At 48.0% G+C, this 17223-nt stretch overlaps 1 protein-coding gene across 1 annotated transcript in view; it reads right to left on the bottom strand.

The window, feature by feature from the left end:
• Window positions 1-17223, bottom strand: part of TRMT61B (tRNA methyltransferase 61B) — a 112848-nt gene that overhangs the window by 22106 nt on the left and 73519 nt on the right. The window lies entirely within an intron of this gene.

Below are 17223 nucleotides of genomic sequence, written 5' to 3'. Positions count from 1 at the left end.
TAAATGAATAAAGGGAAGGAGGAAGTGACACCATTTGGAGCCAGGAAGCAATCGAGGTCCACACAGTGCCTCTAATACCAGTGTCTGCAAGGTGACTGAACAGCATGTTATGCAATACTGTGTCAAAGGCTGCAGAGATAGCCAAAGGAAAAAGAGCACCGATTCCACCTTTGTCTAGGAACATCCTGTTGTCATGAGCAGTAGACACAAGAATGGTTTCCGTACCCAGGTGAGGACAAAAGCCTGATTGTCAAGAATTTAGAAAAATATATTTTTCAGTATATTAAGAAACTTGTTGAGTGACAAAGCTTCCAGTAATGTTGGTGGCAAGAGGGAGAAGTAATACTGGCTTCAGGCGCTACTGGTATCTGGCCTCTGGAAGAGTTCAGTCCCACGGAGTACGTTTCCTCATCTGGGAGAGAGGCCCCCTCCTTGTGCAAGGAGCAGTTGGACTGCGGTTTCCTCGAGCACTGGCCCTGATCTGTACTGTGGCAAACCTTTCAGAGAGCCAGCAGCACGGGAAAGGAGCATAACCTCAGGCAATTCAGTGCTCTTCTGACACAACCTGCGAGCGCTCCCTGCACAAGGGTGTCTATTTCAGTGGGAGATGGGGCCTACTGCATGTTTCAACACAGCATCATGGAATGGCTGGAGAGAATCAATGGCTTCTCTACGCAGCTCTCCACTGCTTAGGGAAGGTATTAATGTCTTGACTGGATGCACTATACCTCAAGGGAAAAGCCCCGTTGGCTGATCCACCGAACCCTCACCTGTGCGGGCTTCAGAGATGCTAGGATCCTGCATACGCCGATCTTCAGGCCTACAGCACTGCAGCAGAAGAGACCACCTGAACTAGTCCCACCACTGCAAAGGTGGAAAGTCAGAGAATTTGGGGCTCCATACCCTCTACCACAGCCGCTCAACTGATGGCTCTGTTGCAGCCCCTCTAGGCCATATCCAAGACCTTTCTGTAATCTCAGGGCCCAGGTCATCCTCATTACATGACATTTATTCAGCTACACAGTAACCCCACATATCCTTCCTGTCCCTTGAGGGGCGAAGAAGAGCCTAGTCTGAAGGCAGCCAGTTAAATGCTTCATCATAACCTAAAGTATTCAGAACTGCTGCATAGGTGATCATTGGGCCTCGAATCACCCCATTACCTAATCCCCAGCCCTACTTAAATCCACAGATTTCTTACACCCACATTTTGTTGCTTCACCTCCATCCAATGCAGGCCTTTTCCTGGGTGACTACACAACTCCATAAGTGTCTGGCCGCAAACCTTGAGCAGCCCAGGTGCTGGAAGCTGGTTTACATCCGCAAGGCTTGCCACCTTCACCCCGCAGGACATCTGATCCTGGCACTTATTGCTCGACCCCACTGGAAGCAGGACCAAGGGCAAACAGCAAAAGGAGAGTTCTGAGGCTGGTACACGGGGAGGCACTGCGTCATGGGCAAGTTCCAAAAACAGTTGAGCACCCTCGAAGGGCCCAGAGGGACTGCCCTTCACCCCATCAGCCCCCCTCAAACGCATTAATATATGGACTATTTTATTAAAGTGATACGCTCCAAGGTGGTCTCCCTCAAAACCATATTTAAATCCTGCCTAAAAGAAATTTGTAAAGTCACAGAACTGGGTGACAGAGCGGATAAACTGGAGCGCTCAGTGGATGCTCATTCTGAGGATCAAGAAGTGCTCTGGCGCAGAATCCAAACTCTGAAAGATCAGCGAACTGACTTGCAAGTGAAGCAACAGGACCCAGGGATGTGGAATCCCTATCGCCCCATGCCCCAGACATATTGTTTGGGGGTCAAGGGCAACAAGCTTTCATGTTTATTTTGTTCTTAGGACAAGTAGGCCCAACCCCCTGCAGCACAACCCATTTGGCTGCCAGTTTACAGAGAAGGGAACTGCCTGCAGTTGAGGTAACGTGTGTCCATGTTAATGCTGTTCGAACTTGTATTTATGGTTCACAAATGAAAAACCTTCATAATTAGGGTGAGCACTGTAAAAAAAACGTTTTACGGTCACAATGCACTACTGATAGTCGTTCCAGTAAAAAAAAAAGTGTACATACAGGGAGTGCAGAATTATTAGGCAAATGAGTATTTTTACCACATCATCCTCTTTATGCACGTTGTCTTACTTCAAGCTGTATAGGCTCGAAAGCCTACTACCAATTAAGCATATTAGGTGATGTGCATCTCTGTAATGAGAAGGGGTGTGGTCTAATGACATCAACACCCTATATCAGGTGTGCATAATTATTAGGCAACTTCCTTTCCTTTGGCAAAATGGGTCAAAAGAAGGACTTGACAGGCTCAGAAAAGTCAAAAATAGTGAGATATCTTGCAGAGGGATGCAGCACTCTTAAAATTGCAAAGCTTCTGAAGCGTGATCATCAAACAATCAAGCGTTTCATTCAAAATAGTCAACAGGGTCGCAAGAAGCGTGTGGAAAAACCAAGGCGCAAAATAACTGCCCATGAACTGAGAAAAGTCAAGCGTGCAGCTGCCACGATGCCACTTGCCACCAGTTTGGCCATATTTCAGAGCTGCAACATCACTGGAGTGCCCAAAAGCACAAGGTGTGCAATACTCAAAGACATGGCCAAGGTAAGAAAGGCTGAAAGACGACCACCACTGAACAAGACACACAAGCTGAAACGTCAAGACTGGGCCAAGAAATATCTCAAGACTGATTTTTCTAAGGTTTTATGGACTGATGAAATGAGAGTGAGTCTTGATGGGCCAGATGGATGGGCCCGTGGCTGGAATGGTAAAGGGCAGAGAGCTCCAGTCCGACTCAGACGCCAGCAAGGTTGAGGTGGAGTACTGGTTTGGGCTGGTATCATCAAAGATGAGCTTGTGGGGCCTTTTCGGGTTGAGGATGGAGTCAAGCTCAACTCCCAGTCCTACTGCCAGTTCCTGGAAGACACCTTCTTCAAGCAGTGGTACAGGAAGAAGTCTGCATCCTTCAAGAAAAACATGATTTTCATGCAGGACAATGCTCCATCACACGCGTCCAAGTACTCCACAGCGTGGCTGGCAAGAAAGGGTATAAAAGAAGGAAATCTAATGACATGGCCTCCTTGTTCACCTGATCTGAACCCCATTGAGAGAACCTGTGGTCCATCATCAAATGTGAGATTTACAAGGAGGGAAAACAGTATACCTCTCTGAACAGTGTCTGGGAGGCTGTGGTTGCTGCTGCACGCAATGTTGATGGTGAACAGATCAAAACACTGACAGAATCCATGGATGGCAGGCTTTTGACTGTCCTTGCAAAGAAAGGTGGCTATATTGGTCACTGATTTGTTTTTGTTTTGTTTTTGAATGTCAGAAATTTATATTTGTGAATGTTGAGATGTTATATTGGTTTCACTGGTAATAATAAATAATTGAAATGGGTATATATTTGTTTTTTGTTAAGTTGCCTAATAATTATGCACAGTAATAGTCACCTGCACACACAGATATCCCCCTAACATAGCTAAAAATAAAAACAAACTAAAAACTACTTCCAAAAATATTCAGCTTTGATATTAATGAGTTTTTTGGGTTCATTGAGAACATGGTTGTTGTTCAATAATAAAATTAATCCTCAAAAATACAACTTGCCTAATAATTCTGCACTCCCTGTACATGTTTGAAAAGTCTAACAATACAAGGCTAAGTATAATGCTCCCAGAATGCTCTCTGATTGAATGCAAATGTTTGCAGAAGCTTGTAAGCAAGAGGGATGATTATTTGCTTACAAAATAAAAAGTTAAGAAAAAAAGTTTCGCTACTATGAAATTTTAGGTACTATTTCTTTGAAGCATCATTCAGTAAAATATGTTGATGCATGCTAGTATTTCACGAAAATATTCCTAATGGAAAATCATTTTAACCATTTTCAACAAGAATGTGGGAAGCATGAAAATAAACAAGCACTGGCAAAACCAACAGATCCACCATTTTTTGTGAGTCTTTTGGTTTCGTCAATGCAAGTCTTGTTTTGACATGGCTTTTGTAACCCTTTATTGTTGTGGGAGCTGCCAGGCCCTCACCATTGAAACAAACATTGGCAAAAATAAAAAAAAACTGTAATGGTCTCAAAAAGCACACACTGCCATTAGAGGCGTAAGAAAGGCCCCGCAGCCCCCCTCAGCACAGCACCTGCACTGAGGGAGTCTGGATGGGTGTGGGGCCTCCATGTTCTTTGCAGGGGAGGCCATCTCCAGTTTCATTACGCCACTGATTGCCACAGTAGTCCATGGCACTGAACAAAACTACTTTGTGTGCCAATATGCTCCAAAGCTAGCCGATAGATAAAGAGAAATAGAAGTTTAATAAAAACAAAATGTCTTTGTTAATGCCAGACCTAATTAGGAACCCAATTCTTAGAGAAAGTCACAAAAGTGCACCCATGGTATACATCTTTGAATTAGTGGCTTTCATGAACTCAGAAGAACTTACAGAAGTAGATCAGGAAATTGTACTCCTACAAAATATTTTTGAACTTTATTTTAGCATGAGTAAATATGTATGTGTAGATTTGCTCATGTGAAAATCTATTGAGCGTTTACAAGTTCACTTTCCCTCCAACCACTTTTTTCCCAACCCGGAAGAACTTCTACTTCTGGCGTTGTTAGGAGTAAATTTCCAACCTTTCTCATTATGGGAAACGATTAGAAAAGATCCTTAAAACATGCAAATTAGTAGGTTTGCAGACTCAATGGCAATCCAGCCCTGGACTATTGCTTACTGCCTCCTCCAGCCCCAGTATGTAGTTCTGCGGACAAGTAGATTTTTTTTTAGGACAAGTAGATTTAAGAAACTACCTGTCCCTTGGACAAGTAGATATTTTATTAAATTCCACACCCCTGAGGAACAGGAGCCAACACAACAGCCATAAGGGGAACCCTGCAGGGCACTGAGGGGGACAACATCATGAACTTTATCCGCAAACTGATTCAGATTTTAGGGATCTACCAAAAGCCCTCCCATTAATACTCATTAGTGTGCAGATAACTATATCGAACACATCTAGCATGGAGGGCGCCCAAAACACCTTCACACAAGTCCACTTCTTTGAGGATGAAGAAATAATCATGCACAATGACAGGGGAAAGGCTGACCTCATCTTCAGGGGCTCTACTATACTACTAGTGCAGGACTTGTTACCAATCACCCTCAAAAGTGCAGAGACTTCTGACCCATTACTGACTACCACAAAGAACATATAGTGAAACACAAATGGGGTCACCCTTTCAGCCTAATCCTCTCCTGGAATGGTAAAATGTGTCTGATTTGCTTCCTAGCAGAGGCCAACACATTGTTTGGTCTGCCTCTGAAAATAAACTTATTGACAACACACTAAGTACTCGTCCAACGCCCTCTGAATTACGCCAAGAATGTCAAACATTACACTGACACTCTAGGCCACATAGAGTAATGGTCAGGTCTCCTGATGAGGCCAGGGCCAATGTGATTGCCCACCTGCAGAATATGAAGACCGGACCCTCTCAACAATCTCAACCCCTGCAGCCTGAAGAACATCCAATGAACTCAGTCAACGTTTAGCTGCCATGCCATATCCTTTCCAAATTGGTGTTTATAATAGGCTGTGATGGCTAGAGGGGACTGAAGGATTCTAATGTGCATTTCATATTCTGTGCTATATCTTCTTACATACTTGAGTCTTATCAATTACCTGGTTGTCACTTCCCCCTTTAGGGCATCCTCACTTTAGGAGGGCTACATCTCTCGTTGGGAGGCCTGGATTCATCTCCCAAGTATTGTCAGTTGGGGGTGTCAAGTTTAGCCCAGTTGGCCTTATGCTTATTTTTCTCTGACTGTTATCGTCTGGACTCGTTAGTCCAGAAGATCACTTATGCCAATCCCCTTTAACTTCTCTTCTTGAATGTAAAATGGCTTAACCCACCCAATAAATTCATACAGATCTGGCAGGCCCTCCCATCATGATCCCAATATTATCTTTTTGCAGGAGACACCCTAACTTACAAAGGACCACTCTCACATGGGTCACTATGTACTTCACCAATTTTAGGCCTCTATGGCAAATAAAACAGCAGGTGTAGCCATTCTATGCAAGAATCACATAGTTCAGAAACAGTAATCAGTGACCTAAGATTAAGAAGGTTGTTAAGTTAAGTTAAGTTAAATCTTCAAGGGGTGGGTACAATGTTAACCGTTTAAACACTTACACACCAAACTCTGCCCAGAATACCTTATTGCGCTTTCTCTTAAAAGAACTGAAAGACACACAAGGGAAACTTTATAGTGGGTGGCGTCTTTATTCTGGTATGGGACCCAATTAACAGTAGAAATTACAACATATATCAGGGTACAGGGGCAATGTCTGCCCCTTTAATAAAAAAAAAAAAAAAAAGAGAACAGAGCTGGGTCTGGTTGACACATGGATTCATGGACACATCATTTGCACCCTGATCTTAGGGACTACTCTTTTTAATTGCATGTCCACTTAGCATACCCTAGAACTGACTTTGTGCTTATAAAACACTTGCTCCTCTGGTTGGTGTGCTCAACCTAAATTTTGGACATTTCTATTTCTGACCAAGCCCACTCAACTGGACAGGAGGCCCTCGTACACCTAATAGTTCCTCACAGAGGTGCTTAAAACCAAATATTTTAAGAGATCCTGTTAACATAGCTACCACAAAGACTGCCATTAGGGAGTACTTCCTAATTAACTCCCTGCCTCACATAAAGCCTCACACTCTATGGCATTCATTCAAGGCTATGATCAGGTGCTCTCCCTTCACCTTAGAGATAGGCAGGGCAAAAGAGGCACACCTTCTTGAGCATACCCTCACAACAGACATAAAGACAATGGAACAACAGGGTAAACAATCCCCCTCTAAGCTTACTCAAAGGATGTCTGCCCTGTTGCAAGGTCAACTCAAATTCCAACTCAAATCCCACAGGATGAACAGTGCCTACTGTGTGCTGATATACTTGAAGTACTGAGAATCGGCATATAAGGTTATGCTTCAGTGGTATCTAACATGTGTCAGACTCTGCCCCATGTTCCCCAGCACATCCAAGACATTTTGACATGGTAATCAGACAACAGGCATGTTCCTTCATTTTTGGTGGTCCTCTACTTTGATCAAAACATTGTAAAGAAATCTTGGGGCATATTAAAGGCACACTAGGCTACCCCTTACAGGCAGATATTGCCATCCCAATTCTTGGAATAAAGACTACCAAATCGGAAGGCATGACATTCGTAGATTGGACACTGGTTAGCCACATGTTTCAATTCTTCCACGCTGAGACTGTTACACCATTTTGATTGATCTGAATGTTACCTTGCATATAATAGAGGTGGGGGCCCCCTAGGTTTCACCTTAGGAACTTTGCAGGGGGACCCCGGACCTTTGTACACTATGTCTGAGGGGATGCAGGATGGGATCTCTTCATTCTCCATTCCCATAGACCCTTGACTTGGCACTCCTCTAACCCAAACTCTAGAGACCTGTCCTCACCTGGGTGATGGGTATAGGTGATGTGGAACGCACCCCAATTTTTGATACATTGGAATAGACCATACAGAACACTTAGAAGTTGGATAGGGTTACTCAACCTCTTTAAATTGCAAAGCACATCTGATTTACCCTATGCAAGGTCTTTTTATGTTTGGATAAACTTGCATGCAGATCTGCTGTGTCAACAGTCCATATGATGTTTTATTTCCATAAAATGTTCAATAAAGATATTTAAATAGAGGCGTGGCATGGGGCATCAAGATGGCAGTCACACTATAAGAGTGTTCTGGACCCCTTTGTCATTTGCCGCCATCCGCTGCCCACCAGGACACTTTCTGACTTGCCTACTCGAACCAGCCTTACTGCCACCACAGACTGATCCTGGCCTGCGACCAGCAGACAAACGCGAAGAGCTGCAGTTCCCTGCCAAGATGGCGGCTCTGAAACTGGGAGAGCGCTGTTGTGTCCATTAGGTGCCTCTGCGGAGCGTAATGACTTCCGGGTGATTGGGCCCATGCCAGAGGCAGGTGAGTCCCTCCACAAGCTTGCTTGAAGTGCACCGGGGCGAGGCGGACATGCCTTTGTTGTGGCAGGCCCCTTGAGTGTGGCCCAGTGATGCAGCAGCCTTATGGCACCTAGATATCTCCCCCCAAATCCTGCCAGGGCCCGACAAACGGACCCTGCCTCCCTTGGGACTTTACTGCTGTCGGAGGGCCCTGAGCTGCGGAGGAAGGCTGTGCTCTCCATGGGGCTGCCAGACCGAGAGGCCCAGCCTTATCTTGCAGCCTTTCGATCACGGCAACCAATCTTTGCCCACAGGCTACAGGCATGCTCTCACCCCCTGTGATCGAGATGGCCCTGGTGCCAAGGGAGAGCCGTCTCACCCACTGAAGCCCTCTTCTACCTGCCGTGGGAGCAGTTAAGCCATACACAGACTGCCATAGCTAGAGCACCGACGCCTTGGAGAGTGAAGGACTACCGGCTGAATGAAGGTACGCCTGGGACGGGTGAAGCCCTCTGCGTACCTGATTGGGGTGAATTACGTGTGGAACGGGCGCGTCTGTGCTGTGGCAGGGCTGTTGTCCGTGCCACTGTGTGGGAGGCTCCTTACTGTTTTCCTTTTCCCTCTGTGGCCCCTGCACGTTACCCCCTGAGCTACATGCCCAATTGGAGGATTTGGACACTCTGGGACTCTGTTGCTGGTGGGGGCCCACCGCTGTGGTAGAGCAATGCGCCCTGCGTAGGACCACCAGTGTGTAGCTCCCTTGTAACAAATGCATATCTGTCCACCAACTGCACACAATGAAGGGTAACCAGGGCCCGGGTGAAAACATAAGCTATTGGAGCCAACAGGTGTGGGGGGCCCTCTGGACGAGCCCACATGATGCAATCTTGAGGCCCAGAGACAGGGACCCTCGCTCCGCGTTAACGCCTTAGTGCCCCTCACTGCAGTGACCACCGCCTCCTCTCCACCCTCCCAGAATGAACAAAGGCAACAGAGCATCCACTAGCACAACTACTAACCAGGGGTGGGGGAATGGCAGCCAATCTAGTGACCATCAGCTGCTTGCCAGACCGCAGTGGGTCCTCCCCCACGCACAACGGAGCTCCAGTATCATGCAGAAATGCCGAAAACTAATCACAACGTAATAACATCTGATTTGTGGGATTCCCTGAGGGCATGGAATTCTCAGAACACTGGATATAATCCTGGAGGCCACCGGACAAGTTCACCCCCTCATTCATTGTTGAGAGAGCGCACAGGGCTCCCGACGCCCAAGCTGCCCTGCGCATGCCCATGACTGCTTGAATCCTCAATTTTAAGGACCAGGACCCCATCCTGAGAGAAGGCCTATCCCTCCCGGACCGGAGGTATCAGGAATCAAAGATACTTATTTCCCCAGACTACACTAAAGAAGTGTAAAGGCGGCATTGCTCCTATACAGCAGTCAAGCAGAAGACCAAAGCGCTCAATCGCTCTTACATGCTTCTGTTCCTGGCTTGGCTCAAATTAACCCATGCCAATAAGACACACTTCTTTGAAACCCCGGTGACTGCCTGGGACTGGCTTACTGAGGAGTGTAGGAAGTTGGCTCTATATATACTATCTCAAAGTAAGAGATAGTGTGCACAGAGTGGTAAGATAGTGACAAAATTAGATAATTCTAATGATCTATTTTGTGGCAGTGTGGTCGAGCAGTAGCCTTATCAGAGGGTAGTGTTAAGCATTTGTTGTACACACACAGGCAATAAATGAGGAACACATACTCAAAGACTGAACTCAAGGCCAATAGTTTTTATATAGAAAAATATCTAAGTTCAAGATTTGAAGTAAATACATAAAATGCAAGGTACTCCACACAGGTAAGTTAGGAACTTTGAATTAGAGCAATAGCATTCACAGTTTTAGTAAAAATGGCAATAAGCTGTTTTAAAAGTGGACACACTGCAAAAACCAACAGTTCCTGGGGAGGTAAGTAATGGTTAGCTTGTCAGGTAAGTAAGGCACTTACAAGTCTCAGTTCCTGGGCATAGACAGCCCACCGTTGGGGGTACAAGGCAACCCCAAAGTTACCACACCAGCAGCACAGGGCCGGTCAGGTGCAGAGGTCAAAGAGGTGCCCAAAACACATAGGCGCCTATGAAAAACAGGGGTGCTCTGGTTCAGTCTGCCAGCAGTTAAGTACCCGCGTCCTCAGAGGGCAGACCAGGGGGGTTTTGTAGAGCACTGAGGGGAGGGGGGGGACACACACAAGTAGGCACACAAAACACACCCTCAGCGGCACAGGGGCGGCCGGGTGCAGTGTGCAAAGCAGGCATCGGGCTTTGTATTGAAAGTAATGGAGGGTCCCAGGGGTCTCTCTAGCAGTGCAGGCAGGGCACGGGTGGGCTTCTTGGGCCAGCCACCGACTGGGCTAGGCAGAGGGTCGCCTGAGGGTCACTCCTGCGCTGGAGTTCGGTTCCTTCTGGTCCTGGGGGCTGCGTGTGCAGTGCTTGGTCCACGCGTTGGGTCCCTTGTTGCAGGCAGTCGCGGTCAGGGGGAGCCTCTGGATTCTCCCTGCATGCGTCGCTGTGAGGGGTTCAGGGGGGGGTCGTCTCGGGCTACTCACGGGGTCGCAGTCTCCTGGGAGTCCTCCCTGTGGTGTTGGTTCTCTGGATCTCGAGCCGGGGGCGTCAGGTGCAGAGTGTGAAGTCTCACGCTTCCAGTGGGAAGAGTGAGAAAAGTTGCAATATTGTTGCTGTTTGTTGAGCAGAGCCGCTGCTCACGGGAGTTTCTTGGTCCTTAGGTTCAGGGCAGTCCTCTGAGGCTTCAGAGGTCGCTGGTCCCTGTTGGATGCGTTGTTGTTGCAGGTTTTCGAGTCAGGAGACAGGCCGGTGCCAAAGCAGTTGTCGTCTCCGTCGTCTCTGCAGGGCTTTCAGGTCAGCAGTCCTTCTTAGTTCAGGTTGCAGGTATCTGTTTTCCTGGGTTCTGGGGTGCCCCTAAATCCTAAATGTAGGGGTGTGTTTAGGTCAGGAGGGCAGTAGCCAATGGCTACTGTCCTGGAGGGTGACTACACCCTCTTTGTGCCTCCTCCCTGAGGGCAGGGGGGCACATCCCTAATCCTATTGGGGGAATCCTCCAAACTTAAGATGGAGGATTTCTAAAGGCAGGGGTCACCTCAGCTCAGGACACCTTAGGGGCGGTCCTGACTGGTGGGTGACTCCTCCTTGTTTTTCTCATTATCTCTTCCAGCCTTGCTGCTAAAAGTGGGGGCAGTAGCTGGAGGGCGGGCATCTCCACTAGCTGGGATGCCCTGGGGTTCTGTAACAAAAGGCATGAGCCTTTGAGGCTCACCGCCAGGTGTTACAGTTCCTGCAGGGGAGGTGAGAAGCACATCCACCCAGTACACGCTTTGTTCCTGGCCACAGAGTGACAAAGGCACTCTCCCCATGTGGCCAGCAACTCATCTGGTTGTGGCAGGCTGGCAGAAACTGGTCAGCCCCACACTAGAAGTCGGATTGGTATTCAGGGGGCTCTCTAAGATGCCCTCTGGGTGCATTTTACAATAAATTCCACACTGGCATCAGTGTGCATTTATTGTGCTGAGAAGTTTGATACCAAACTTCACAGATTTCAGTGTAGCCATCATGAAACTGTGGAGTTCGTGTATGACAGACTCCCAGACCATATACTCCTAGGGCTACCCTGCACTTACAATGTCTAAGGTTTTGCTTAGACACTGTAGGGGCATAGTGCTCATGCACATATGCCCTCACCTGTGGTATAGTGCACCCTGCCTTAGGGCTAGAGGGGTGACTTACCTATGCCACAGGCAGTGTGAGGTTGGCAAGCTGTGGGCAGTGTGTATGTGCTGAATGAGGGGCCCCCAAGGTGGCGTAAAACATGCTGCAGCCCTTAGAGACCTTCCCTGGCATCAGAGCCCTTGGTACCAGGGGCACCATTTACAAGGGACTTATCGGAGTGCCAGGTCTGTGGCAATTGTGGAAGCAAAGGTACAGTTTAGGGAAAGAACACTGGTGCTGGGGCCTGGTTAGCAGGGTCCCAGCACACTTTCAATCATAACATGGCATCAGCAAAAGGTCAGGGGGTAACCATGCCAAGGAGGCATTTCCTTACAAGGAGAAGCAGCTCCACGGCCGAGGCGATCACTCCCCTCCCCCCCACCCTTCGGGAAGACAGTCTCTGTGCAGTCCACACCGGTGATGCTCCTAAGCAGAATAGAGTTTGTACAGTCTCCTGCATGAGCCACGATGCTGCGAGAGTGGACTCACCCTCCGCAAGTTATACTGCGCCAGGGATGCCACTGTGCAACTCGGACTTGCCTCTACCCGAGAAAGAAACTGATACCCTGCCAGGCCAGGATGGGGAGGCCATGCTGGAGCTTCACCCCCATCTGTGCCTGTGGCCAAATCTAACATATCTCGGAGCCCTGTGCTGTGAGCCGCTGTTGCACCCAGGATCCCTTCAGCAGGTGACACTGACCTGCTGTTCATTATGTTTTTTCTATCCGTTGGTCATCATTGATCCTGAATTGAGGAGGGGTCCACCACTCCATGCCTGTCTACAAGTTGGTTTTTGCTTTAGTTTGAGGGCAACAGATGCTTCAGGGGTGAAGTATGGGGTGTTGGGGAAAAGGGTTTTTGTATTGTTATGTTCATAAGTCTGTTTTGTTTATTGTTTAACACCACATTCAGATATTTGGTCGAGTCACACCACTCCAATCCTGACACTGGGTAAACCACCACTCTGCACAAGCACCAAACGATTCCTCCCAGGTGGTTCCCTCTAGCATCCCGGGCGCTTCCACTGACCGGAATTTCACGACACTCCTTCACTCGAGCACGATCGCCTTTCACGTTATGTCCCGGAACGTCAACGGGCTGCTGGACCGTGTGAAGCATTCTGTGGTCTTTTATTAGGCCCATTGGTTTCTTTCTACCGTCCTAATGTTTCAGGAGACACACCTTATGGATAGCCATTGCCCATTCCTGTTGCGCCAAGGCTATGACAGGGTGTATCACTCTGGGTACACTAGAGGATCCTGCAGATTAGCAATCTTGCTCCGTCGCTCCTTCCCTATGGCCATCACTCAAACCGTGAAAGACCCTAAGGGCGTTATCTCGCCCTTACTGGAAGTGTTGAAGGGCGAATCATAAATCTTGAGTGTTTATATGCACCCCCCACAACCCTAGACGCATTTCTAACTGAGCTATTAATGGTGTACTGGTGCTTCCTAGTAGTTTCACAGTAGTCTGATGCTCTGATGAGTGCGGTCCCCACCTCGAACCTATACTCCACCGGCACCCCTCTGCCCAATGCTGCACTGGCATTCGACGTCTCTCATGCTGGGCATCCGCTCCATGTCTCTGCAATGTCTGGAAATTATGGAACCCCAGGCAACAACAATACACCCATACCTCTGCAGCACAGCTCACTCACTCGCTCATCAACCTTATTTTTATGCCAGCTGCCGACTGTCTCATGGTGTTCCAGGTACAGATTTTCCCATGCAGGATTTCTGATCATGCCCCGATCCTCCTCTGCCTTGGGCAAGCACTGATGCTCCACACCCCATGTGGAGGCTCAACGCCTGGTATCGCCAGGAAGAGATGTACACGAAGGCACTTGAAAACAAACTGAAGGCTTATTTTCAAACTAATGAAAGTGCCGTACAATCTGTGCGAACCCTGGGGGCAGCCATCAAAACGACCAAAAGAGGTCACGTCACAGGGAAAAATCAGAAAGAAGGAAAGGGCCCAAACTCAGCACATAATAAGTAAATTGGAGGCTCATGCCTTCCACTTAGAGGTGCGCCTTCCCACTGATCCCCAAGGTGATACTCTTTGGCAATTTGGACTGATATGCGCCAAGATTTACCTTCAATTGATTGAAGTGGCAAAGCAACTATGGCATGCCTCGACCACCAGGGTTTATGGTTGGGGAGACGAAAACGGCAAGCTGCTGTACTGGATTGCCTCTCGACCTCAGGCGAGTAGGGTGATACCAGAAATAGTTGATGAAGATGGTTGCCTCCAAAGCACCATCCCTTGGAATTGCCCAAACCTTCACCACCTACTACAGTCGCCTTTATGCCGCGATCCCCAGACCTGGGTCCGAATCAGACTCTCATTTCTTGGAGGAAGTGCTCCTCCCTCGATTGTCACAGTCTGAGATTCTGATGCTGGACCAGCCATTATCGACAGAATAGGTGGGGGAGACTATTTTGGCAGTGGCGTCTGGGAAGACCCCTGGATCTGATGGGTTTCCCACGGAATACTATACCACATCCAGAGAGGTTCTTTATCCCCGACTGCTTGCTCTCTACAAGGAGGCATCAGAAACTGGTTCCTTCTCACCCAAAGTTGATATGGAAACTACTGTTGTCATGCCAAAGAAAGTCCCAGTCTGTCTCTTGCACAGATTATCGCCTGATCTCTCTAATCAATGGAGAGGTCAAGATCTTCACAACAATCTTGGCCACTCGTCTCAAACGAGTCCTCCAAACACTTATCCACCCAGAGCAATGTGGCTTTATGCCAGTCATGAGTGTGAGGCACTGCCTCTGGCGTCTCCATGTCACTCTCGCCCAATGTCACTTACTTACACCCCATCTAGCTTTGCTTCTTATTGATTTTGAGAAGGCATTCAACATGGTGTATTGTGGAACCCTGGAACAAGTCCTGCAGAGAGCCGGAATCAGACCCAGATTCTGCAGGCTTGGCCGCACACTCTACTCTAATCCAACCACGTGGGTGCAGATCAACGGTGTTGTTTCTGATGTTTTTCCCATACGACATGGGATCTGACAGGGCTGCCCCTGTTCCCCCTCCTTTTTGCACTTGCGATCGAGCCCCTTGTGCGACTCCTTCGCTGTGATGCACATGTGGGAGGATGGGTATGGGACACGAAGACCGCATTGCATCACACTATATGCAGATGATGTCCTATTTCTTGCAGACCATGAGACGAGTGGCCCCCGCTGCCTCCAGACCTTCAGAGAGGCATCCACCCTCCGACTTATCCCGGCCAAATCAGTGTTGGTACCTATAAATCAGACATGGAACTGTGTGGACTGGCAGACGGACATACCTGTGGGACGGTTGAGCTTCCGCTATCTGGGTATATGGGTTGCGCTTCATCTTGAGCCTCCATCTTGAGCTTACTTGGTCCTTCAACCTTGTCCCACTGACTCATAGAGTCAAAGAGGACCTTAAGAAATGGTAGTTGTTACCACTGACCATGATGGGCAGGATTGCCCTATGCAAAATGATGGTGCTACCGACGTTCCTCTATGCCTTCCAAAATGTTCCACTACTGTTGCCTCGCCGCTGGTTCTGGGACTTAGACACAATGGCGATATCATTTCTTTGGTATAAATCCAGGTCACGACTAGCGCTTACTCAGGTCAACGGGCACCATATGATGGCCGTATCAGTATGGCCAATCTGCGTCACTACTACCGAGACTCACAACTTCTGGTAATCAATGAATGGTTCAATGGTGGTTGGTTGGACACTGCCTATCAGGTGGAGCTGGCTTTGCTGGGGTTCTCCCGGGGTATGGCTATATTATATAGAACTCCAGTTCCCACTGTTACCCAGGGGGTGACTCTGGTGGTCTTCCTTACTTGAAGAGTGGCGCTCCGCCACACTAAACGGGATTCTAAACCTGCGCTCCAAACTTCCCTGTGGCACGGAATGTGGCTGCAAGAAATAGCAGCGCTAGAGGGCTTTGTGGGTTGGGATACCATAGGCATTAAGCAATTGGGTGACGTATGGTCCGGGACACACACTCCTTTCAGAAGCTTCAGGATACATACACACTTTCTCCCTCACAATTCTACAAATATCTGTAATTACAGCATGCACTAGACACCCACATATCATGAGATACGCTCCTCCCTGAATTCATCCCCCTAAAAGCCAAATTCCTAATGGGCGCACTGGGAAAGGGAGGTGTTTCCCAGATCTATCGTAGATTGATCATCAACACCCCCAGCACACTGAACCACCTTAGGACCCAGTTGGAGGGTTGGCTAAGACCTTTGGAAGATGAGGATTGGCATGACACATTGATGGCCCCTCGAGTCATAATGATCTCCTCCAGGCTGTGCCTGGTGCAGACCTCCTACCTCTATTGTGCTTACCTCACTCCGAACCAGTTACACTGAGCGGGCCTTCTTCCAAGTCCCACCTGTCCTTGATGTTCCCATACCCCCACTGACTTTTATCATATGGTCTGGTCATGCCCTGTGATCCAGTTACTGGGCTGCCATCATGGAAGAGATGTTGAGGGTATTGTGCTGGAAGATTAACCTTTCACCACTGACGTTGCTACTGGGGTCGGGGAGGGTCGAAGGCAGATCGGGCATTTTTGGGAACAGCTGCGATGGTGGCCAAGCGAGACATTGCAGCCTGTTGGAAGAGTCCTGAGCCCCCCTACGCCATTGCAGTGGCGACGTGGGGTGGATTGGTGTGTGCAACAGGAGAAGCTGGTGTTTGAGGCAAGAGGTTCTCCCTCTAAGCATGAACAGATCCAGGGTATATCGTGGGGATGCTTGGACCTGAACCTGCTGATGTAATGCTCTTCATGAAATGCCTTATCGCTCAATGTGCTTGTTCTACTGTACTCTACAAGCCTAACTATGTATTACTCCTTATTTGTACCTCTTATGTGAGTAAAACGGTGGTTGACACCCTTGCGTATCGAAAATGAATCAAAATTTGTTAGCCAAAAAACGATTTTTAAATAAAATGAGACCATGTTCTCCGAATAGCTCTCAAAAGCACAGTCATTCTGTACAAACCACACGTTCGTTCATTCCACAGCTATACTCAACTTTAGATTAAATGTAGGTCTTATTTACATAAACTCACATCATCTTCATTTCCCTCCATATCTTTACCATTGTGTAAGGTCAGTCAGTCCTCAAATACACTTTGCCCTGCAGGTCTTAAACAATATATATGAAGGGCCTCAGTGTTGAAATTCATCCCGTGCATGGCTATTTCAAGTATAAAGATGAATTTTGTTCTAGAGACCTTGCTTCGAAGGAAGACTCAGCCAGTATGGGAGAACTCAGACTGCTCATGCTGTACGAACAGCATGATCCGCAAACAACAGAAGGATCATCATTTTGAAGTGGAACATCTAATGCAGCGGGCTTCAGCCCCATAAGATTTTTGACAAATGATTTCAAAA

This window comes from Pleurodeles waltl, chromosome 5 (genome assembly GCF_031143425.1).
Source record: "Pleurodeles waltl isolate 20211129_DDA chromosome 5, aPleWal1.hap1.20221129, whole genome shotgun sequence".
Lineage (NCBI taxonomy): Eukaryota > Metazoa > Chordata > Amphibia > Caudata > Salamandridae > Pleurodeles > Pleurodeles waltl.
This window is presented reverse-complemented; position numbering and strand designations above follow the sequence as displayed.